Source organism: Triturus cristatus, chromosome 7, assembly GCF_964204655.1.
Source record: "Triturus cristatus chromosome 7, aTriCri1.1, whole genome shotgun sequence".
NCBI lineage: Eukaryota > Metazoa > Chordata > Amphibia > Caudata > Salamandridae > Triturus > Triturus cristatus.
This window is the reverse complement of record NC_140590.1, coordinates 1,320,948,836-1,320,973,952: the sequence shown is the minus strand read 5'-3', so window position 1 is coordinate 1,320,973,952 and position 25,117 is coordinate 1,320,948,836. Positions and strand designations below refer to the sequence as shown.

Genomic DNA, 25,117 nt, shown 5'->3' with positions numbered 1-25,117 from the left:
GCCCTTTCATATGCAAGAGATGTATAGGAGAGATGGAGTACACTTTACTGATGAAGGAAACAGTCTTCCTCAACAACTTTAGACTCTGTATAGGTACTTACTTATAAGTACCAAAAACTCTCAATGAACACAACGGCTCTTTTTAGAGACACTCTAGAACAAAACACTTAAGATTGATGTTTATCTCCCAAAAATGTCAGTTTTTTTCCTTGGATCCGCGCACCCAACGCGAGCGAAATCGTGCACCCAACGCGTTAGGATGCGCGACTCTTAATTTTACTGTTAAAAAAATAAATAACCCCTATCACTAATTTTTATTATCCCTGGGGACCCCATCCCCCGGGGCTTATAAAAAAAACGTTGGAGACCGTGGGGGGAGCCCCAACGCCCCCACGGTCCCAGCCGGCTCCTCGCGTCCTTCGGGAGCCGGCGTTGCTTTTCCACATGGGGAGCTGCTGACATGCAGCTCCCCGTGTGGAAATGCAATATCGTTTGGATTTTAAAAGAGAGAGCAGGTTTCCCTGCTCTCGCTTTCAAAATTCTAACGAAGTTTGCTATGGGAGGGCGGGAGACTCCCGCCCTCTCATAGCAAACAGTGTCCTGGGGATGGGCACCCCAGGACACTGTAGGAGCCGGGCCTGGGGGGTGGCGGTCCCCAGGGCCCTCGAGGGCTCCAGGAGGGGGGGCCACACAGCCCCCTTCCCTCATTAATTTATAAAGATTTTGCCCCCGGGATTTGGCCCACCCGGGGGCTAATTATTAACGAAGCACGGAAGCCCGCGGTTCAGGGTTTTTTTTTGTTTTTTTTTGGCCGGAACCGCGCACCCTGCGTGCATTTCGCCGTTTAAAAAACAAAACAGGGGGTCCTTCTGGGACCCCCTAAGCAACACTAGAGGGTCACAGTATTTCTACCCTGCCCCCTTTACATCTTTCACACACTTATTTCCCTTACTTAATCCGCCTCGCTTCTACCGAGGCACAAAATGGCTGCCAACAGTTCCTGGTTTCGAATGTAGACAGACACTTGACAGCCAATTAGCATTCAGCGCATGATCGGGAGGGTGCGCGCTCGGTTCGCAGAGGGTGCGCTTTGGGTGCGGGGCGGGTGCGCGGATCCTCCGAGGCCATAGATATATCCATCTTTTTTTTAGTCTAATTTTCTCAGGAACTACTGAACGGATTTACACCATTTATGCAAAAGGCACGAGTCTAAACTGAGGACTACCTCTTTGCCAAACTTGGTGTAATTCCGTTCAGCAGTTCGGGCTGTACTTGCTTCAAGAGGTCCTATGGGAAATTGCATGAGGAAAACGCGTTTTGGGACCCCCCTTTTTTTCTCAGCCCCCGCTTGATGAAATACCACGAAACTTTCAGGATAGGAGCGGACCGGAGCTGGCCAAAAGTTTGGAAAATTTCGCGAAGATAAGTCAACCGGCGCCAAAGTTATTCAAAATAGAATTTTCAGATTTCCTATGGGAACTCGGTCCTAACTATAACTATCTACTGGCGACTGCCAGTAGATAACACACACACTCACACTCACACTCACACACTCTATTTGGCGGTCGCCAGTTTATAGTTAGGACCGTGTTTCCATAGGAAATCCGCAACATTCTATTTGGAATAACTTTGGCGCCGGTTGACGAATCCTCGCAAAATTTTCAAAATAGGTGGGGCGCTCCGCTCCTACCCTGAAAGTCTCGGGGGGGGGGGGGGTGGGATTCGTCAAGCGGGGGCTGAGAAAAAAGGGGGGTCCCAAAACGCGTTTTCCCCATGCAATTTTCCATAGGGACCTTTAGTCCAAGGTACAGCCCGAACGGCTGAACGGAATTACTTGAAATTTGGCAGAGAGGTAGTCCTCAGGGCAGGGAAGTGCCTTTTGCAGGTCTGGTGTCAATCTGTTCAGTAGCTCCTGAGAAAATCAAAAGTAAAATCATATATGTGGGCGGAGCCTAACCACACATCTCATCCTGAGATCTGATTGGCTGTCAGCACTTCATCCAAGAAGTGTTGGCAGCCATCTTGGGACCAATATACATGATAGCACCTCATTAAAAAGCATTGCAGTTAATAGAAGGTTTTAAGACTTTAGTTACATTATAAATCATTTGTTGATGGTACCATACTCATTTTAGGAATTGTGCTATGTTCAAAGGTGATTTCACCATGTGAAAAAGCCTTCTGCTGGGATATCATGATTGAGAGAAAAATATTTTCTCATGCTTTTCCCACAGAGGTTTGGAAGGGGATCTATAAGCTAAACTGAGAGCCTATTTTCTGTAAATTCACATTATCTTTCTCAGTCATGTGAGAATGAAATCTGACATTCTCAGTAAAACATGTACATCCAACAAGGGCAGAGACTGTCAGTTGATTCCTTTTGTGTTCTACTGCAGCTTCCCAGAGTGTTCCAAAGAACAACTAGAGCGCTAACAGTCCTACTTATGATAAACGTATGGCACACCTGAAGCCATCTTGCTTGGATTAAAGTGGTAACTCTTAAAACATTTAATTTAAAAAGGAACAACATGAGGAGGTTCATTTTTCCATAACAAGTATGATTAGTGCTGCAGAAAGAAAAACTAGGGCACATTTTGACTTCTGAAATCCTCTTTTATTTCATTAAAATATTCTGACATGCAGACTGAAACATGCACTTTCAATACCAGCAGCAGTTTTCCCTGGTGAGCAGTAGCTTTACTACAGTGATCTAATGAGCAAAAAGAGTGCTAACATTCTGAATTTATGGCAAATGTGTGACACATCTGAATGCCTTCTTGATGGAATCAAAGTAAAAAACTGAAAGCATTTCCTACTGAGGAGACTGCAGTAAATGAGGAAATTAGGAAACTTCATAACAAATAAGTCTCCCAAGATGGCCACCAGAGACAAAAGAGCCCAAATGTAGCCCAAATATCACCCAGATGTAGCCCATGTATAGCCCAATGACAGAATGTCCCAGAGTGTTCTTAAAAACAACTAGAGCGCTTACTGTCTTCATTATGACAAAAGTATGGCACACCTGAAGCCATCTTGATTGGAATAAACTGGCAACACTTAAAAAATTTAATTTAAAAAGGAACACAATGAGGGGGTTCATTTTGCCATAGAAATTATGATTAATGCTGAAGAAAGAAAATGAGGGCACATTTTGAGTGACTTCTCAAATCCCCTTCTATTTCATTAAAAAATTCTGACATGCACTTTTAATACCAGGAGCAGACTTCCATGGTGAACAGTAGTTTTACTACAGTGATCTAATGAGCAACTAGAGTGCTAACTTTCAGAATTGATGGCAAATGTGTGACATATCTGAATACCTTCATGATGGAATCAAAGTAAAAAACTGAAAGCATTTCCTACTGAGGAGGCTGCAGTACATGAGGAAATTAGGAAACTTCATAACAAATACATCTCCCAAGATGGCCTCCAGACACAAAAGAGCCCAAATATAGCCCAATGACAGAAGTGTGCAAAACACTTATTATTTTGTGTTTTTGCAGTGTTATATAGTGCAGACTTGTCGGGTATTGGAGTGCTTTACATGAGCATTGGTTACATCACACAAGAACAAATTCATTTTGGTTGTAGACATGGGGAGACTAAGTGATTTTACCAAAATCACAGAATGTCGAGCTGAAGCAGAAACTCCAACCTAGTTCCCCAGTTGCAAAGTCTGCAGTTCTGGAAGTAACACCACATCCTCTCCCCTAAGTGCAACATTTAATCAAGTGGTCAACTGGATAAAAAAACATAAAGATAACAAATAATTTAAAAGTGCTTTGTCGCTATTTGAAAACTCTGAAAATATGTCCTTATTTTAGTCTTTTAGAGCACTAACCATAATTTTGATGCCAATAAGACCCTCTCATATATGTAATTTCTAAAGGAAATGATCTAGGTATTACAGTTTTGATTACATCAGGCGTTCCACACTTTTGTAATGAATATAGAATGTTAGCAATCTAGTTGTTCATTAGGATACTGTTGAGAGGCAGAGGCCAGGGGCACGGACTCTGAAAATTGAAGGCAGGTAGGAGGGTGCAAAGGCAACAATTTAACCACACTGAGCAGGCAGGAAGGGCCGTGGCAGCACAACAGACTATGGAGGGCAGTGGAAAGGGGGGCAGGGGCAACAAACCAACAATACAGGACTTGCAAGAGAGGCTGTGGCAATGTAATAGACCATTGTGGGCAGAAGGAAGAGGCAATGGTAGTACAACCATACATGCCAACAGACCCGATTCAGCCAGGAAACGTCCAATGTTTTTAAGCTCAAATGGGCTTTATTTGATCTGTCTCCAATCTCCTCTTTTTCAATGTAACTCAAAGGGGAAAATCAATACCCCAGGTTTTTTTCAAAATCTCTCTCTTACCAAGTTCAAAATGTTCGCAAGTATGGTACATTGGATCATGGAAGGAAATGGGGTAGGGACATGGACTTGGATAACAGAGGACAGGAGGGACATGGAGAGGTGCACCAAACTGACCCTGCAGGGCAGGCATCAGGGTTTGCAGCAGCACAATACACCACACAGGGCATGCGGGACGGGAGTGCAGCACAACAATCCATAGAAAGCAAGAGGGAGGGGACAGGACCATGCACATGGACAACAGAGATCAGAGGGGCAAGAGGCAATGGTAGCTAGCTGACCATAATGGACAGACGGGAGAGAAAGCTGCAGCATAACAGACCATAAAGGGCAGGAGGGACGGATCAGGGGCATTACAATGGAACAGACAAGCCAGGAGGGAGGGAGTAGGGGTCTGCACATGTAAACAAAGCGCTGGGGGCAAGGGGGCAGGGCAGGAGCAGCAAGATAGCCATGGAGGTCAGGCAGGATGGGCACTAGAAGCAAGACACACCATGAAGAGCAACAGTGAGACTGAGATGGCATACACACAGACCATGGAGGGAAGGTGGGAGTGGGTCAGGGGCAGCTAACTGACCACACAGGAAAGGTGGGAGGGGCCATGGCAGCACAGAAGACCATGCATGGCAAGTGGGAGGGTTAGTGGCAGCACAATGGCTATGATGGGCAAGAAGGAGGGTGCAGGGGCATGCACAAAGGACGATGGAGGATAGAAGGGAGGGTCAGGACCTGTGCACAGACAAGAAAGTTCAGGGCAAGGGGCCTCACAACAGACTGCACGGGGCAGGCAGGAGGAGCAGTTGCAGCACAACAGACCAGGGAGGGCAGAAGGGTGTGGCAGCACAATGGACCATGTAGGACAGGAGGAAGAGGATAGGGGCATGGCATGTGGACAGGCAGGGTGGAGGTGGCAGGGACAGGTTACAGTCATCTGACAATGCTAGGGAAGTGGGAGGGGAGTGGCAGCTCAACAGAACACTCAGAGTAGATAGGAGTGGCAGGTCCATGGAACATGGTGGGCAAAAAGGATGGAGCAGGGGCATGCACAAAGACATCGGAGGGCAGGGGGAAGGAGAATAGGGGCAGCAAGCTAAGCACAGAGTTTAAGCAGGAGGTCAATGATGGGGCATAGAATTGGGCAATGGAGGGCAGGTGGAGGGGACTGGTACATCATACTAAATTGAGGGCAGTGGCAGCACATCAGACCATGCATGGGAGGAGGCTAGTCCATGGATTCACACAACAGAGGATAGGGAGGAGGGGGGTGGGGCAGCAAGCTAACTATTCAGAGAAGGCGGGTATTAGGAACTTTATTGTTTTTAAAACGTGTGTCTGTGCGAACTACTTAAAATATGAACAAGTATGCAGCATAATCTCACTTTTATTCAGGAAGAAGAGGACGTTTGTGACTGTGACTCCGGGCTCACTTGGCAGAAACACCCCCTGACCCTCCACCCCCTATCGCAAAATGTAATGCCCGTGAAAAGGGTAGGTGAACACAGTGTTATATAGAACATAGTCCTGAGAGCACGATTGAAAATGAAAACTAGATATAGTGTATGGTATAAACTATGCACCAAAAAGTGTGATATAAGATGAACCGGGCGTGAAATATAATATGCAATACATTGTGCGCAATGACAGATTCATTGGAGAGCGCGAGATAGCACAGGCACTAGCGCGTGCTATGCGATGTGCGCCTTGGAGTGTAATATGCACAGGGCAGTGTTGTGTAACCTAACTAGTCTCTAAAGTTGTAATATAAAATATGTGCTGGGGATTGTAACGTTGCATATGCACTGTGACAAAGATATGGATCCCAGATTGTAATATGTATGGCATAGCACTGTGCGTTATAACATAGGCATCGAGGAAGGCACGTTAGATGGGGCAATATAACCCGTGCGAAGACCAGTGTGGCATGACATATTCACGGGGTGGTGTTACAGTGCACATGGGCTAGAGAGTGTCATAGCATATGCACTAGCTGGTGGAATACAACACAGAGGTGTGTGGCATTCGGCAGGCAATGGTGGGTGTAACACAGCATTGGGCTCTGCGAGGAGCGCGCTGTGACTCTCAAGTAATGTTCGTCACCTTTCCAGAGAGTAAAATAAAAAGTATTACACATACGGCAGTGGATGTGTGTTTTATTAACCGTGAGGGGGGTTTCATACATAGTTTTGGTCGAATTTTTGTCGAATCCCCTTTGAATGGCTTGGTGTGCATGTGTATTAAATGTGCCCGTCAATAGCTACCCATGTTTGTATAAATAAACGACACGGGTGTCTACCGGGATTAGGCACGGTAGGGCATCAGACATGTCAGAGCTTCACTAGTGGTGTAAATACGTTCCACGTGGATTCATTGTATGCATAGTCGCCTTTTAATGAATATCACTCAAATCGTCATGGTGATAGGTACGTACGGTTTGTCCAGCATGTCCTAGGTGTGTCTATAAATATACATTTTTTAAAAACAATAAACAGTGGCCGGCCCTGGGGATTGGGGTAAAAAAAATATAATTAGGAGACAGGCCCTGGGGGATTGGGTCATCATGGCCAATAAATTAGAATAAGAAGGGGAACCACACAGCCCCCCTTCTTAATAAATTAAAATAAATAAAAGACTGGCATCGTGCTGGAGGCCACGCCCCCTCCTTGCAGCACTCTGCAAACGCGCCCCCTGGCGAGTTGTAAGTTGGGGAATTAATTCCTCTTCAATACTGAGGGTCCCTGAGGGCCAACTAGCCCACCAAGTGCTTCCAGTACGCGCCACTGAGCTGCATTGCAGAGAGATGGTCCAGGCTGTGCCACTTTTTACACCTCTCTGCAGCGCAGCTCTGTGGCACTTACTGGAGGTACCTAGTGGGCTAGTTGGACCCTAGGGACCCTCAGGATTCAAATGAACTTAATCTCCCAACTAAAAACGGACACGGGGCCTGTTTACACAGTGGTGAAGGGAGGGGACGGGGCCTGAGTTAACGTGTGCAAAAACGCCCTGTGGCCTGTTTTTAAGAGGTAGTTTTAATCCCCCTGCCCTATTATATACTAGGGGCTTACTGAGGAGGTCATGCTAATCACAGAGGGACCCCAACGCATAATGTTCCCTAGTGTATGTAGGTGTTTTCACTGTATTCTAAGTGTCTTTTAACATAGCACTGGCTCTAGGACTGGTTAGTCAGACTCAGTTACCACCAGTATCCGTCTGAAAAAGTTGAGGGTACAGGATGATTTTGCAACAAGGATTCTTTCTGCTCTTCTTTTTGTTCTTTCTGCACGTTATCCTTCTTCCTGCGCTTTTCTTCGTCTTTGAGGACTTCTGTTGCTTCTTTCTGCACTTCTTTTTTTTCTTTCTGTGCATTTTTTCTTCTTTCTTCACATGTCCTATCTCTGTAGGCATAGTTAGAAATTAGCATTTAAAAAACCTTTGAAATTCACTGAAAAAACCATAGGTTTCAGGCACGTTATAGTTCGGAATTAGCATTTAAAAAACCTCAGAAATTCACTGAAAAAACCATAGGTTTCAGAGGTGTTATAGTTAGCTGGACTTTTCACTTGTACAAAACCATTGAAATTCCCCCGTTATAGTTAGTTCAGCTAACTATAACTCGCGCGCCCGCAATGCACTGCTGATGACGTCACATATTACATCACTCATGACATGGTCAGTGACATCACTCATGACATCACTGATGACATCTCAAATGACATCACTGATGACATCACTGATGACATCACTCATGACATCACTGATGACATCTCAAATGACATCACTGATGACATCATCCTTGTGATAGAGTGGCAGACCTCCTCTCACCCTAATATAACCTTTGATACACACATTCAAAAATAGAGACTAACATTTTCAAAACAATGGACATACCAATACCAGTTACAACAACCTCTTCAGCAATTCTAAGATCCACATACACATTCACTCATTCACCAACAGTCCTATACAGTCACTCATACATGTACTCACTCATCATATGTACTCGTACACCTATACATCCTGTTACACAATGCCACTCATCCATAGTTACTCACACACATAGTCACTCATGCTAATAAAGAATCAAACATACATTTACTTGCATATACAGTTATACACACACCACCACACTTACTTCTACAGAAACTTACACATACTTAGTCTTTTAAACAATCACTTATAGAAACACATACTTATTCATACAGGAACTCTTTCAATCTCTCACTCTCACATATACTCACTTATATACACCAATAGTCACATATACTAGTTTAAAACCTATGTAGTTACTCATAAAGACACTATTGAGACAGACATTCACTCACTAACACACCCATACACACACTCATCCACCCATACAGTCCTGCACACATGCTGTCTTCAACACATACAGTGAGTCACTCATTCATGCACCTATGCACTACGTAATACCCCCCACCGAACCATGCAGACACTCAGACTGATACTCAAAAAACCAACTAATAACCTATAGAGACACCCATGTAGCTACTCACCAACCCATGCAGCCACTTATACACAAAGTGAGACTAATACAGATATTTACATATTTAAACATTACTCACTAAGCCATGTATTCACTATGATACACTTTATCAATCAGTTACACAATCAATTTTTCAAAAACAAATCATCCATTTAGACACTTATATACCCATTTATTCTTCCATCGACCTTGAGATATACATATATAAAACATATTTAATTTTCAGAAAAACAGACCTTCACTGGATGTCATCGGTGATGTCATCAGTGATGCCATCAGTGATGCCATCAGTGATGCCATCAGTGATGCCATCAGTGATGCCATCAGTGATGTCACTGACCATGTCATGAGTGATGTAATATGTGACGTCATCAGCAGTGCATTGCGGGCGCGCGAGTTATAGTTAGCTGAACTAACTATAACGGGGGAATCGGAATTTGCCTAGTAGCATGACGGTAAGTTCCAATTCTATTAAGGACACAAAGGCGAGGATTATGCTAACTCTCTTCGCTTTATTACAAAAATAACAGCCAGAGAGACATTATCATATACCAACATAAGAAACTACAACTCCCTACAGCCAGGGAGACGATTAGGCAAAATAGTCCATCCACAGTTTCCATGAATCCATAGAAAGTCCTCTGTCAGCCTCCTTCCTTCCTCTTTCTTCGCGCAAATCACGCCAAACAATCACTGGTCCTGCTTGGAGCCATCATTCCCTGAAAGAACCAAGCCAAATAAACAATTTAGAACTAGGAAACCGTTGATAAAATAACCACATAATGCAAGCGTAGAGAAACCAAGATCAAGCAGGCTTGACTACATTAGATAGAATCTGATTACTTACTGGCATACGGGGGGATTCGCACCAAAGTGCCCCGGGCGGGATAATCCTCGCCTCCGTGTCCTTAATAGAATTGGAACTTACCGTCATGCTACTAGGCAAATTCCGATTCTATGTCAGGACCGGAGGCTTCGGATTATGCTAGTTCAAAGCTTACTTACCACCAACTGTGCCACATTTAAAACTGGTTTAAAATAAAACCCTTTAAATGTAGAATCCGACGACCAATCCGCTGCACACATTAAATCCTCTAGTCGCGCACCCAGTGCAAAAGCTTTCGAGGCCATCGCACCTCTTGCAGAATGGGCACCAAACTGCTTTGTGTCGATACCAGCCTCTTGCATGGCCCACCACACCCACCTGGCTATGGTGGGAGAAGAGACTGCTTTGTGTGGCTTCCTGAGAGCAATCAAGAGTTGTCTCTCGCCCGGAGGGCAAAATTCCTGCGTTAGGTCCTCGTACCCCTTTAGGCAATCCACCACACACAGTTTCGGAGAATCCCGAAAAGCCGGGTACGAAATGGTTCTCGTATGAGATTTTGTTCTGCGGCCTATGGTAAAAACCACCCCATCCGGGGAGAAAGTGCGAGCTGAGATATCCAGTGCTCGAACATCTGAAACCCTCCTACAGGAGACCAAACATAAGAGCATCGCAAGCTTAGAGGATAATTCCTTCAAAGATGGATACTTATTGGCCTGCCAAGACCAGAACAAGTTCAAAACCAAATTAACGTCCCAAAGGACAGAATAGCGAGATTCCGGGGGCAAAGACAATCTTATACCCCGAAGAAGTCTGCAAACCAATGGGTGCTCACCAATTGGCTTCCCATCCAAAAGGACGTGACCGGCCGACACCGCTGATCTGATCGCGTTAATGGAGCAGTACGCCAAGCCCTCTGATGCCAGATCGGCAAAGAAATTCAAGATGGGAACGACTCCCGCGACCATGGGATCCAGACTCCGTCGAAGACACCAACTGACCCATCGCGTCCACGCGGAACAATATCGCTTCGTGGTGCCATCTGCCCAAGCCTTTGACAGGAGGGACTCAGCCTGTTCCGAAAGTCCCGGCAACGACCATCGTCGCCTGAAAGCCGCCACGCCATGAGCCGAAGCGTTCCCTGAACGACGAGCTGGTGAAACTCCCCGTCCGGATTCTGAAGAAGATGAGGATACAGGGGGAGTAGGATTGGAAAGTTCCAGAAGAACTGGAAACCATACTTGAGACCTCCAAAGGGGCGCCACCAGGGTTACTTCCGCACGCTGCCGGCGTATGTGAGCTGTCGTTCTCATTATCATTGAGAACGGGGGAAACGCATAGCCGCGTTCCGCACTCCAATCCTGCAGAAAAGCGTCCGTGGCAAGAGCCATCGGATCCGGCCGCCAACTGAAAAATCTCGGGACTTGAGCATCCAGACGGGAGGCAAAGAGGTCCGCTGAAAACGGCCCCCAAAGGTTGTTCAGCCACTGGAAAATCGGGGGGTCCAGCCTCCAAAGGCTGGAGTCGTAAAGGTGTCTGGAATACCAGTCGGCAACTAGATTGTGCCGGCCCGGGAGATACTCTGCCGTTACGGAAACGTGATGATCCAGGCAGTACTCCCAAAAATCCTTCGCCAGATTGGCCAGAGCTCCAGAGCGAGGGCCCCCCAACCGATTGACATACTGGTCTGCGGAAATATTGTCCATTTTCAAGAGGACGCAAGATTGCACTCTGTCCTTGGTCCAACAACGCACCGCGAAAGAACCCGCCAGCAGTTCCAGGCAATTGATGTGAAAAACCTGTTCGTCCAACGACCAAACCCCTCCGGTGGAGAAGTCCCCGCATCGAGCACCCCAACCTAATCTGCTGGCGTCTGACTCGATGACCAAATCTGGAACGAAGCCGAATATCGCTCGACCGTTCCATGCCTCCATATGGGTGAGCCACTAGGAAATTTCGTCCTTGGCCTCCGCTGAAAGTGGCCCCATATGATCGTAAGACCGACCCCTCCTGAGGTGGTACGCCTTGAGACGTTGCAGGGCCCGATAATGCAAAGGCCCCGGGAAAATTGCCTGAATCGAGGACGAGAGAAGGCCCACGATTCTGGCTAAGCGCCGCAAAGAGACAGTTTGCTTGGAAGCCGTCTGGCGAAGCTCGTGGCGAATCTTTGCCATCTTCCGTGACGGAAGGCTCAAGGTCGCCTGAACCGAGTCCACTACGAACCCAAGAAAAACGACGGACTGAGACGGCTGAAGAATCGACTTCGTGGAGTTGATGACAAACCCCAAACTCTGTAAAAGGGTCACGGTCTGCTGAAGTTGCAGCGATAAGATTTGAGGGGATTGCGCCATTAGAAGAAGATCGTCTAAGTAGACGATCAGGCGAATACCCCGAGCTCGGAGAAACTCTATGGCAGGGTGAAGCACCTTCGTGAAACACCACGGCGCCGAGGCAAGACCGAACGGAAGGGCGGTGAACTCGTACACCAAACCCCCCCCACCGGAACTGCAGGAATCGCCGGTGGGGCGGATGAATGGGAATCACTAAATAGGCATCTTTTAGATCCAGTCGAGCCATCCAATGTGATGGACGCAGAAGATCCCGTAGTAGGTGGATTCCCTCCATCTTGAAATGGCGGTACACCAACCAAGCATTGAACTCCTTGAGGTTGATCACGGGGCGTCGCCCCCCCATCGGCTTTGTCGACCAGGAATATATTGCTGAGGAAACCGTGAGGATGTAACGTTGATCGACAAATGGCTCCCTTGCGAAGCAACTCGGAGACCTCTTCGTCGATCAACTGTGCGTCTAAGGGGCTGAAATGCAGCGGAAGAGGCCGCGACTCTTGATGAGGACAGTTTAGAAACTCGACATGAAAACCTTGAACAGTCTGTAGGACCCAGGCATCGGAGGTTAGCGCTGCCCAAGCGTCCCGAAATCCGGCTAACCGCCCCCCCAATACAAATCTGATCTGTGGGCATCACACTTACCGTTGGAATTTCCACCGCCGGAGTTGGACTTGAAACCTCCACGGCCCCGGAAACGCTGTCCTCGCGTTGGATAGAAGTTAGTATAATTCGCTGTGGAATTGTACTGTCCGCGGCCAGAGCCTTGTCCCCTGGAAGGGTTTTGCTGAGAGCCTCGGCCGGACGAGCGGCCCCTGCCTCGACCGGCCCCGCGGAAAACCCGCTGGGTAAAAACCCTTTTCATATTGGACTGCGCCTTATCTAGTGAGGTAAAGGTAGATACAAACTTTCCTAACTCCTTTATAAAGGGTTCCCCAAAAAGGCCTCCCTGGGCAACAGCCCCTGCTTCCGAAGAAGCCAAATCTCCCAGCTTAGGGTCCAACTTAATCAACAGCGAGCGACGACGCTCGGTCGAAAGAGCGCAGTTCGCGTTTCCCATAAAAATGATCGCGCGCTGAGCCCAATTGGAAAGGACCTCCGGTGAAATAGTGGAGCCAGTCACCTTAGCCTCCTCCGCCATGTCCAAGATTTTGGCTAACGGACCGATGGCGTCGAGCAATTTGTCTTGACATGAACGCCAAGATCTATCTATACCCTTCCGAGGGTCCTTCACATACTTCGCTAAGAAGGTGGCCATCTTCGAATCCAATTCCGGGGTAAATGCGACCTTATCCGGCAAGGTGGGACGTGGACACTCCGCTCTGAGACAGCTTTGCGCTTCCGTCTCAAGGGGCTTTCGGAGACGGTTCGCAAGAAAACGAACCACCTTATCTCCTGGAACCCAAGCTGACGAGCGGGGATGCATAATCTCATCCGGGTTGAGCATGTCGGCATCCTCTTCTGGAACCGCCGAAGCGGCAGATGGAGTTGGGCGCCATGGGCGAGAAGACCCCGCTTCGTCGTCCGTATCGCCTTGGGTGTCATTATCCGTGGCCGGGGACGGGGGTGCATGCACATCACCCTCAGAAGGAGGGAGAGGAACGGACGACACCGCTTTTGCCAAAAACGCCGATTTGAGGCGCGCAAAAGCGTCCACATCCACCCCATCCGAGCGCTGCTTCTTAGCAGGGGGAAGACTACCTTCCTGACCATCACCAGGGACCGGCACGGTGTTCTGACGTGCCGCCGCCAACCTGTTACACTCCTGGACTATCCTGTCCGAAAGGCGCTGCTCCATTGGCCCTACCACTTCATTAACCACTCTATAGATAGAAGCATCCACGGCCTCAAAAAAATCATCATCACAAGGTAGGTACTCATGAACCTCCTCCTCATAGTACTCGCCGTGATCAGCCATAGTGCCAGGTACGTACCTCAGGGCGAGCGGGACCTGAAACCCACTAGAAAGAGTGTACACGCAGGACCGTAACAATATAGGTGCAGGCCGGAGGCTGCAGGATTAGGGTAGCCCCAAGGACCACAACTAGGGCTGCACCAGGACCCTTCACGCGCCTAAAACCCTCAGACAAACTCTGACAGGGTGTCTGCCCCCCAGCGCGTGTGTACAGCAGTGAGAATGATGCCCAAAGCGGAATTCCGCCCGCAAAATGCGTGGGAAAAGGACGGGTGCATACAACGCTAATACGCGCGTCAAACGCGGGGTGAACCTGCAATACAGACCCCTGCCGGGGCGTAAACAAAACAAGCAGGCAGTACGATCCGCTGTCCCGCGGACGTTAATGGTGAGGCAGACGTTGGGGACAAGACTCCAGAGCTCGTTACTCTCGCGCCGCGCTCAGCGATAGAAGAGCCGCGACGCGAGAGCAACGAAACGATGGACGAGTCCCTCTAGCGGCTGTAAGTGACGCCGCAACCACAGGGGAGCCGGCCGCGTTAGGAGCGAACTAGCGTTCCCGCGGCCGGTAGGGAGCTGCGAAAGCAAACCAGCAGATAACGAAGCGAACAAGCCAAATAACACAGAAGCCCAAAAGTAAACAGTCATTCACCGCTACATATCAGTGTTAGAGTCACAGAAAGGAAGAGGGTACTTAACTAGCTGCGCAGCAGCGAAGAAAGAGGAAGGAAGGAGGCTGACAGAGGACTTTCTATGGATTCATGGAAACTGTGGATGGACTATTTTGCCTAATCGTCTCCCTGGCTGTAGGGAGTTGTAGTTTCTTATGTTGGTATATGATAATGTCTCTCTGGCTGTTGTTATTTTTGTAATAAAGCGAAGAGAGAGTTAGCATAATCCGAAGCCTCCGGTCCTGACATAGAATTTCAATGGTTTTGTACAAGTGAAAAGTCCAGCTAACTATAACACCCCTGAAACCTATGGTTTTTTCAGTGAATATATATATATATATATATATATCAAACTTCAAGGACGCTCCTTCCGACTGCTGTGGGACCCGTGGGAGTTGGCGCACACGCCGGCGGAGCACGCCGGAAATTATCCTCTTATTCCAAAAAAGTCAATTGTCGTGCGCTCTCAGTGCCAAAAGGTTCCAACAAAACAGATGATACAGCCAAAGGTGTTTATTCACAACGCGTTTCAACTACAATTGAGCACGTGAATAAATGTGCTCGTACTGCTGTCTTAATAAAGTATTGTTTGACTGTGAATATAAAAGGACAACATAAATGTGCACACTGTCAATACGGCAGACATCTTGGAACGGTCTATGCCAGTAGTATATCTGATGCTGTAAGTTGACACAAATAAATGCTGCAACTGTATACAAGGTCCATTGATATCATGTGGCAGAAAATAATGATAAGCTATTGTCATAATGCCTTGCACAAACCAAGATAAAATTCTACTGATAGTATAAGACAAGTGCCTCGACGCGTGTCGGTTGCAAACTATACAAGTTATTTGCCAGGACAAGATGACCATGTTTGCTAATCAATCCAATGGCATGTGTAGGATAGTCTAAGCACCAGTTGAAATTTGTAGGTTCTCAGATTAGTCGTGTTGCACGTTGGATCACACAATGGCTGGGCAAGTGCCCCAAGGTGACCTGACCCCTTCCTGCCACAGTGGGAGAGGTTGTGATGTGTGAGCATCTTGTCATACCTTCTTAGTGTACATACTGCTGTATGAGCCAAATGCTGAATAAGAATTATAATGTGCACTGACTGACCGTGTTGGTTGGAAAATTGTAGTCCACTACTCTTATCCACCACGTCTCACAGTACTCGATTAACAGTGATGAAGGTGATGATGAGGGTAAAGGGTAGGTTGCCCGTGAAGAGTGAGTGCTGGTGTTCGGGCCCCTTCCTTTCCTCCTGAAACATAAATTAAAAAGAACATTATAACAGTCCTTACATGTATTCAACACATGCAACTGCTAGTTCTAGTGCATATTGCTGAAAATGGAAGAAAAGGAGAAAATGAGAAAAGGGGGGGGAGAAGAAACGAAGAAGAGAAAAACAGAACCCCAAAGCATAACACAACACGAAATTGTACAGAATGTCTGAGTATGGATGTTTCATTCCCTCAGATGTATGGCCAACTCTTCATCTTGGTTGAGGCCCCCAGGATCCTTGGTCTGGAAATCCACAATATATTTGGATTCCCTTTGCCTCAATTTCAACACCCTATTTCCTCCCCTAGGACTGTTCATAATTTGTTCCAGAATGAAAAATCTGAGCAGAGTGGGGTCCGAAAAGTGGTGGTTTCTAAAGTGGCGTGCAACTGGGTACTTCTCATCTACATGCGTGATGGCCCTGCTGTGTTCTAGTACCCGTTTTTTTGCCTGAAGCGTGGTGCTACCTATGTACCAGAGTTTGCATGGGCATTCGATTACATAGATTACAAACGTGGTACTGCATGTAAGAAATTGGTTAATTGTCTTGTCCACCCCGTTATAGGTGGTCATTTTGAGAAAAGTACTGTTCCTGCACGCCTTGCAATGGCTGCAGGGAAAAAATCCCTTAAGACATGTTCATGTCTCAAGGGATATGTGATCACATCACTGCGTACCACCATATCTCTGATGTATTTCCCTTTTCTGTATGTGATACTCGGCCGGCAACAGTATCCTCCACGCTCTCAGCAGCCATCTGGAGACTCTGAAGTGGAGTATTAATATGTGGTGGGGGGCTCTCGGGCCCCCCCAGCCCCGGGGACCGCCACTCCCTGGGGCTTATTAATATTGGGTGGGGGGCTTTTAGGCCCCCCCAGCCCCGGGGACCGCTACACCCTGGGGCTTATTAAAATTGGGTGGGGTGGCTCGCAGGCCCCCCCAGCCCCGGGGAACGCCACCCCCCGGGGCGTCTTCAAAATGTGGGAGGGGGGCTGCGCGGCCCCCCTCCTGGAGCCTTGTCTAGGCCCTGGGGACTGCCACCCCCCAGGGCCGGCTCCTGCAGTGTCCCGGGGTGCCCACCCCCGGGACACTGAAGTTTGCAATGACAGGGCGGGAGCCTCGCGGCTCCCACCCTGTCATTGAAAACTGCTTTCCTATTTGGAAGAGAGAGAGCAGGAAACCTGCTCTCTCTTCCAAATAGGAAAGCAGATTGCTTTTCCACAAGGGGAGCAGCATGTTTGCTGCTCCCCATGTGGAAAAGCAATGCCGGCTGCCGCAGGACGCGGGGGGCCGGCTGGGACCGTGGGGGGATTGCGGACACCCCCACGGCCCCCAACGAAGAGGGCCAGCCACGGGGGATGGGGTCCCCGGGGCTAGTAGTGGCCCAGGAGGGGGGGCCGCGCGGCCCCCCTCCAAAAAAAAAACGGCCCCGGGGGTTGGGGTCCCGGGCCACAAGTGGCCACAGGAGGGACCAGCCCCCCTCCAAAATATTTAGTTTTTTTTAAAAAAGGGCCATGCCCCAGGGGATGGGGTACCCGGGGCAAATTACGGCCTCGGGAGGGGGGCCGTATTTTTATATTTTTTTAAAACAAATTGGGGGCAGGCCCTGGGGGATGGGGTCCCCAGGGCCAATAAATTAGAAAAAGGAGGCCCCCCTTCTTAAAAAATAAAAAAAACGGGATCAGGCTGGAGGCCACGCCCCCTCCTTGCACCACTCGGCAAACGCGCCCCCTGGCACATTTGCAGAGGGGGAACAAATTCCCGTTGAATACTGGTGGTCCCTGGGGGCCAACTATCCCACCAGGAACCTCCAGTATGCGCCAGGGGGCTGCGTTGCAGAGAGGTGTAATGAGACCACGCCCCTTTTTACACCTCTCTGCAACGCAGCTCCGTGGCGCTTACTGGAGGTACCTGGTGGACTAGTTGGCTGCCAGGGGACCTCAGGAATCAAGGGGACTTAATTCCCCCAACTTAAAACGCACCATGGGGCACGTTTGCACAGTGGTGAAGGTAGAGGACGTGCCTGAGGTGATTTGTGTGCAAACACGCCCTGTGGGGCGTTTAAGTTGGGGAATACATTCCTCTTCAATCCAGAGGTCCCCTAGGGGCCAACTAGCCCACCAGATACCTCCATTAAGCGCCACGGAGCTGCGTTGCAGAGTGTTGTAAAAAGGGGCATGGCCTCTGAACACCTCTCTGCAACGCAGCTCCCTGGTGCATACTGGAGGTACCTGGTGGGCTAGTTGGCCACCAGGGGACCTCAGGATTCAAGGGGACTTAATCCCCCAACTTAAAACGCGCCATGGGGCGCGTTTGCACAGTGGTGAAGGTAGGGGGCGGGGCCTGAGGTTATGTGTGCAAACACACCCTGTGGCGCGTTTTAATTTGGGGAATTAATTCCTCTTCAATCCAGGGGTCCCATAGGGGCCAACTAGCCCACCAGGTACCTCCAGTTAGCGCCACAGAGCTGCGTTGCAGAGTGTTGTAAAAAGGGGCGTGGCCTCTGAACACCTCTCTGCAACGCAGCTCCCTGGCGCATACTGGAGGTACCTGGTGGGCTAGTTGGCCCCCAGGGGACCGCAGGATTGAAGAGGAATTAATTCCCCAACTTAAAACACGCCACAGGACGTGTTTGCACACGTCACCTCAGGCCCCGCCCCCTTCCTTCACCATTGTACAAATATTCCTCTAAAATCAGCCGAACTGCGAATTCCAATTTACTCACCTGTTATCAGGAGAGAACCCAGTGCTGCATCTTTTAGCCCAGCACTGACCCTGAAAAGTAATTCTAAGCGTACTTACCAGTAACTTAAATTTCCTTCAATAGGAATCCATTGTGTGGTTTTCAGCAGAAAAGTTTCCAAGTGTCGATTTTTGAAACGTACAAATATTCCTCTAAAATAAGCCGAACTACGAATTCAGATTTACTCACCTGTTATCAGGAGAGAACCCAGTGCTACATCTTTTAGCCCAGCACTGACCCTGAAAAGTAATTCTAAGCGTACATACCAGTAACTTGTATTTCCTTCCATAGGAATCTATTGTGTGGTTTTCAGCAGAAAAGTTTCTAAGTGTCTATTTTCACAAACTTAAAATATTCCTAAAAAATCATCTGTATGACTTAAACACATTCTTTCAACTGTTTACAGGAGATGCACCAGTGCTGGATCCAGGATCCACCACTGAGTAAGAAAAACTAACGATAACACTACTTACCTGCTAAGTGAATTTTCTTCCATAGGATAACGTTGGTGATTCTATGTGAAAAAATTTCTAAGTGTCAACTTTTAAAATACAATAATATTCCTTAAAAATCACTACTGTAACCAAAACGCTTTTACTCAACTTTTTACAGGAGATGTCCAAGGACTGAATCTAGGATCCAGTCCTGTGGTTAGAAAAGTGATCTATAAAGTAACTAATTGCATTTGACTAGAAATTCCCATTGAGCTCAATGTTGCATTGTGTGTGAAATTGTGTTGCCCATTGCAACAACTGTAACTACTGTACTTAAAATTCTATTGCCTATTTGCACAGTATTTAAACTAAATTAATTCATTCTGAGAAAGTATATTTTGTATTGTAATATATAATGTAATTATAATGTAATTAAAAAAATAAAATATCTGAAAATAAATAGTTTAAAAAATGTAGTAAATCAGTATAAAAAAAATCAGTATAACAATGAATACATTAAAATTTGTCATTTACAAAACCTTTGAAATTGCAGCTAGCTATATCGGAGGAATTTCAATGGTTTGTACGAGTGAAATGTCCAGCTAACTATAACACCCCTAAAACCTATGTTTTTTTTCAGTGAATTCCTAAGGTTTTCTAAATGCTAATTCCTAACTATATCAGGCCTGAAACCGATGTTTTTTTCAGTGAAAATATATATATATATATATATATATATATATATATATATATATATATATATATGTGTGTATATATATGTATATACACACATATGGGGGAAAAAAAGAAGCAGAGAATCTGAGTAGCTCAAGTTTAGGTGAAAAACAGCTTCATTATAGAGCACTCTCAACACCAGCAACACTCTAAATATGCTCTCCTCAAATATCTACTTTTCTATCAAAGTCTTGTAGGATTAGCACCGTACTATCCATGCCGAGATAGAAAGGAACAACGTTTTTTTGCCATTTCTACAGCAAAGTCTTTAAGCATAGGATTAGCACAGTGCTATCCATGCCAAACAGTGAAATGGCCAAAGCCTTTTACCACTCCAGGCATAGTATTACAGCTTTGGATTGGTCAAATACCATCCAAGCCACCTGACCTGTGTTTTGCTATCATTAGAGCTCTTCAGAGAGGTATAGCTTTGTCCAGACACAAGAGAGCACCCAGTATAAGTCCAAACAAAACCCTTCCAGGCATACAGTGGTGCATAAATTATGCAAAACAAGAAGCATAGAACTCTGGGTAGCTCAAGTTTAGGTGGAAAGAAGCTCTACTATAGAGCACTCTCAACACCAGCGACACTTTTTTTATTTTATTTTAAAAGTTTTATATAGCGCTAGCTTGACCCATGGGTATCACAGCGCTTTACATACACACAGGTGGAAAAAAAAATAAAGCATTGCATAGCAGGACCTAAGGAAGCAGAGAAGATATAAGTAAAACATAATAATTAGGCGAAAAGGGGAGGTAAAAAAAACACATTCAAGAAAGCACCTATCCTTAATGGTCAAGTGAGAGGGGAGTCCGCTAGGATATTGAAGTCTAGATTAGTTGACGTTGGTCGGTAAAGTGTTTGGTGAGGAGATGGAGTTTCAGTTCCATTTTGAAGCAGGAGAAGGTGGGGTTGCATCGGAGGTCTCTACGGAGTGAGTTTCACATCCTGGGTACGTTACCAGAGAAGGATCGTCACTGAGTGGTTTTCTTTTTCATTTTCGGAGGGATGAGAAGAAGTGAGTTAGGGCTTCTCAGAGTTCTGAATTTTCCTGCTTTAACCAGTTTGCTGTTTAGGTAGTTGGGGGAAGGTGAGTGAAGGGTTTTGTGTGTGATGCAGGCCAGTTTGTGGTTGAGTTGTTTTACTATTGTGTATGGGAGGGGGTCTATAGTGTGGGAAGTAGGCTTTAGGCTTGCAATTATATTGAAGACCTCGCTTTGAGACATGGATTCGAAGACTGACCAATGAGCATTATTTTTTAGTTGGAGGCAGACATGCTTGTCCTTGGTATGATCTCCTTCAGTTTGGTCAAGGGTGATAAAAGGGGGGCAGGTTGAGAGGGAGGGAGGACCCTGTCTGTGAAGAAGCTGGCAATTTCTTCGTATCGATCATTGTTGGCTTTGATTTCGTGTGGGGATGTGCCGTTTGTTTGACTTTAAACAATGTTGAAGAGTTCTCTGGGTCTGTTCTTTGCCCGGTCTAGTTGGCTGCGGAAGAAAAAGGCTTTTTCTCTAAAACTGTGTTTTTTATATGCCAATCTAGCAGATCTAAGTTGCGCTAGGTACAACGTCGATGGGTTTAGTCTCCAAGTCCTTTCGAAATGTCTGAGTTGTCTTTCGTTCTTAAGATCCACATTGAACCAAGATTTAGACTTGATTGTTCTCAGCTGTTTGAGTTTGAGCGGCGCTACTTGATCTAACACCTCAGTCATTGTGGATAAAGTGAGCTGTGAGGTCATCAGCCGTCAGAGAGGAAGGTTGGAGCTGTAGATGGGTCTGAATCCTGGTTTCAAGTTTGGTTATAGGGACTTCTTTGATGTTACTGGTCCAATGCTTAGGTTTGTCAGATCGTATTGGTTGGTATCTGACATGTGAGTCAATAGTAAATAGAATAAGGTGGTGGTCCGACCAGTCAGTGAGAGAAATCGCTCTCAGAGAGACCAGTTCGTTTTTCGTGATGATCGCATCCAGTGTTGCTCCTTTGATGTCTGTTGGTTCGTTACAGAGTTGTTTGAGGTTGGTTATTTCAAGCAGGTTGGTGAGGTTCTGGACTGTGGGGTCTTCTGGGTTGTTCCAGTGGATATTTATTTATTTTTTAGCATTTATAAAGCGCACTATCACCTATCAGGCATATAAGTGCACAGAGAGATTATTGTTTCGGGGAGATGCCAGAATAACCATGTCATGCACTGGGAAATTTAAAAACTATTTCCCGTTAATGTGCAAAAACGCAAATTCATTAGCAGCTCCCCGTGCAACGTACATCTATCAGTACAACATATATTGTCTCTTTCACGCCATATTGAGGTCTCCCAGGAACACATCTTTCGTATCTGTTAGGGAGAAAAGTGTTATTAGGTCTGTTAGTTCTTCGGCGAAGAGGGCACGCTCCCCAGGAGGATGGTAGATGGTGTGGAATTTGATGGGAGTGAGGCCTTTGACTGTGAGTTTAACACCCAGGTATTCAAGAGAACGGTATTCTGCAGGTTTTAGTTTGATAAGCTGTATTCCTACTTTGTGAATGATGGCTGATCCGCCACCAGTTTTGATCGGTCTGTCGTGTCTGATGATGTTGTATCCTGGAGGGGTGAGTAAGTCTAGAATGGGGGTAGAGTGGTCATTTAGCCAGGATTCTGTAAGAAATGCAATGTCTATTTCTTCGGCGAGTAAAACTTCAGCGATGTCTGTGGCATGTTGTACTGCTGATCTACAGTTGATGAGCATGCAAGATAGAGAACAGGAAGCCTCAATGTTGGTGTGAGCTGTGTGGATAGAAGTGTATTGCGCAGGAGGTCTGGGCGAGCGGATAGTTCTAGGGACTCTGTTTGTGCCAACTTTAACTGGGATAGCGAAAGGAACCATATTCTGGCTCATTGCGAAGTAAGAGTCGTTGATCTCATCTGCTTCCAGTGCTGAACTGGGGTGGAGATCTCTGATAGGTCGGTGTGCCTGATTCCCCAAAGGCGTGGAGGGCCGTGGGGAGCCAAGTGGGGCCATGGGGGAGGCAGTGTGGGTGGAAGGTGCGTAGCTGCCCGGAGTGTGTGAGCACGATGGCTTACTCCAGCTGTGAAGGTCTTGTTGAAGGTGTAGGATATCGGCCACTAGGGACTCTATTTTCTACTCCATTCGTGTCAGTTGCTGGGTAATTGAGCTAAAAGAGCTCCTTGCTTTTGGTGGGAGCCGCGTATGATTAGGCCATGTGGAAGAAGAGGGTACTGAGTAATGGGATTGGTCGGTATCATTGGGATTGGGAGTGACTCTAAAATTGCTCACCTCAAACGTCTGCTTTTCTATCAAAGTCTTTAAGTGTAGAATTAGCACAGTGCTATCCACTCTGAGATAGAAAGGGACAAAGTATTTTGCCATTTCTACAGCAAAGTCTTTAAGCATAAAATTAGCACAGTGCTTTCCATGCCGAGCTGTGAAATGACCAAAGCCTTTTGCCACTCCAGGCACAGAAAATGAAATTTCAGTTCAGGCCATTGGTTCCGCCTCACGTCAGCACCCGCTTTTCTGCACGTTTGGCAGAACCTCATTGATAGATATATATATATATATATATATATATATATATGTGATCAAGACCGGTTCTCCGGTCGAAACGCGTCATGCTGTCGTGTGAAAAATAAAGCACTTTACCTTATAGCCACGGAGTGGTCTGTTCCTGCTGCTTGTATCATTGGGCATTCTGAAGGACTTTGGAAACCATATATATATATATATATATATATATGGTATAGCCGCCGCACTGCCTGAACAGCGGGTGCGTCGTCGAAAATGGACCACACAAGTATGGTCCAGAAAATAACAGCTCTCCTCACACAAGCAGGCAAGGATTGACTACGCATTGTACTGGCCACAATAAATGTATTGGGACAGCTGAAAAGATGCGTCTTTTCAGCTGTCCCAATAAATTTATTTGAGGCCAGTACACTGCGCCGTCAATCCTTGCCTGCTTGTGTGAGGAGAGCTTTAGCTATACATATATTACAAATATTTATTTTTCATAAAGACACATATGTCATCAGTGATGTAATATCTGACGTCATCAGCAGAGGATTGCGGTCGCGTGAGTTATAGTTGCCTGCACTAACTATAACGGGGGAATTTCATTGGTTTTTTACGAGTGAAATGTCCAGCTAACTATAACGTGTGAAACCTATGGTTTTTTAAGTGAATTTGCAAGGTTTTTTAAATGCTAATTCGTAACTATAACGTGTGTGAAACCTATGGTTTTTTCAGTGAATTTGTACGGTTTTTTTAAATGCTAAGTTAATTATTTATTAAAAAAAAAAATTTTCAGGTTTTTCACCGTGCGCGCACCGTGAAATTATTATTTTTTTAAATCGCTCGGTGCGCGCGCAGTGGGCACTCGGTGCGCTTCGCGCACCGAGCACCCACGGTTCGCAGTGCGTGCCGTGCGCGCACCTCGCGATTTTTTTTTGTTTTTAAATTCTTTTTTTTCTCCCTTGGGGGTCCTTCTGTGACCCCCTGACCAAGGCTAGGGGGGTCAGGAACTGTCCAATCTGCCCCCTTTTCACGTTCTCCACCTTTTTTTTTTCACCCCCTCAGACTGCGAGAGACAAAATGGCGGGCGACACTTCCTGGTTTCGACCGATTCTAATGTTTACCGACATCTAACAACCAATCAGAATTGCGCGCACGGCAGGGTGCGCGCACAGTGCGCGCGTATAGATATTGATATGCTTTTAAATGCTATTTTCTCAGGAAATACTGAACAGATTTAAAGCAGACCTGCAAAAGGCACTTCCTTGACCTTATGGCTACCTCTCTGCCAAATTTCACGTAATTCTGTTCAGCCGTTCGGGCTGTAGCTGCGACTAAAGGTCCTATGGAAAAATGCATGGGGAAAACGCGTTTTGGGCCCCCCCCCTTTTTCTCGGCCCCCGCTTGACGAATCACCCCGAGACTTTCAGGGTAGGAGCTGAGCGGAGCGCCCCATTAGTTTTGAAAATTTCGCGAGGATTCGTCAACCGGCGCCAAAGTTATTCAAAATAGAATTTTGAGATTTCCTATGGAAACTAGGTTGTAACTATAACTATCTACTGGCGACCGCCAGTAGATAATATATATATTATCTACTGGTGGTCGCCAGTAGATAGTTATAGTTAGGACCTTAGTTTATGTTGTTCAACTAACGCACAGAGCCTGTGTGTTTTTAGGAACTACGCGACACAGCCCTGAATTTATTTAACAGTTCAATGTAATTGGGGCTGATGAGTTCCCCATACCAGTCTAATTCTAAGATACAGTGCATCTGCTGATTTTTATAA

General features: G+C 46.6%; 1 protein-coding gene across 6 annotated transcripts in view; it reads left to right on the top strand.

Moving 5' to 3' along the window:
* The window catches only part of RALGAPB (Ral GTPase activating protein non-catalytic subunit beta), a 2,310,294-nt gene that overhangs the window by 57,722 nt on the left and 2,227,455 nt on the right, over positions 1 to 25,117 (top strand). The window lies entirely within an intron of this gene.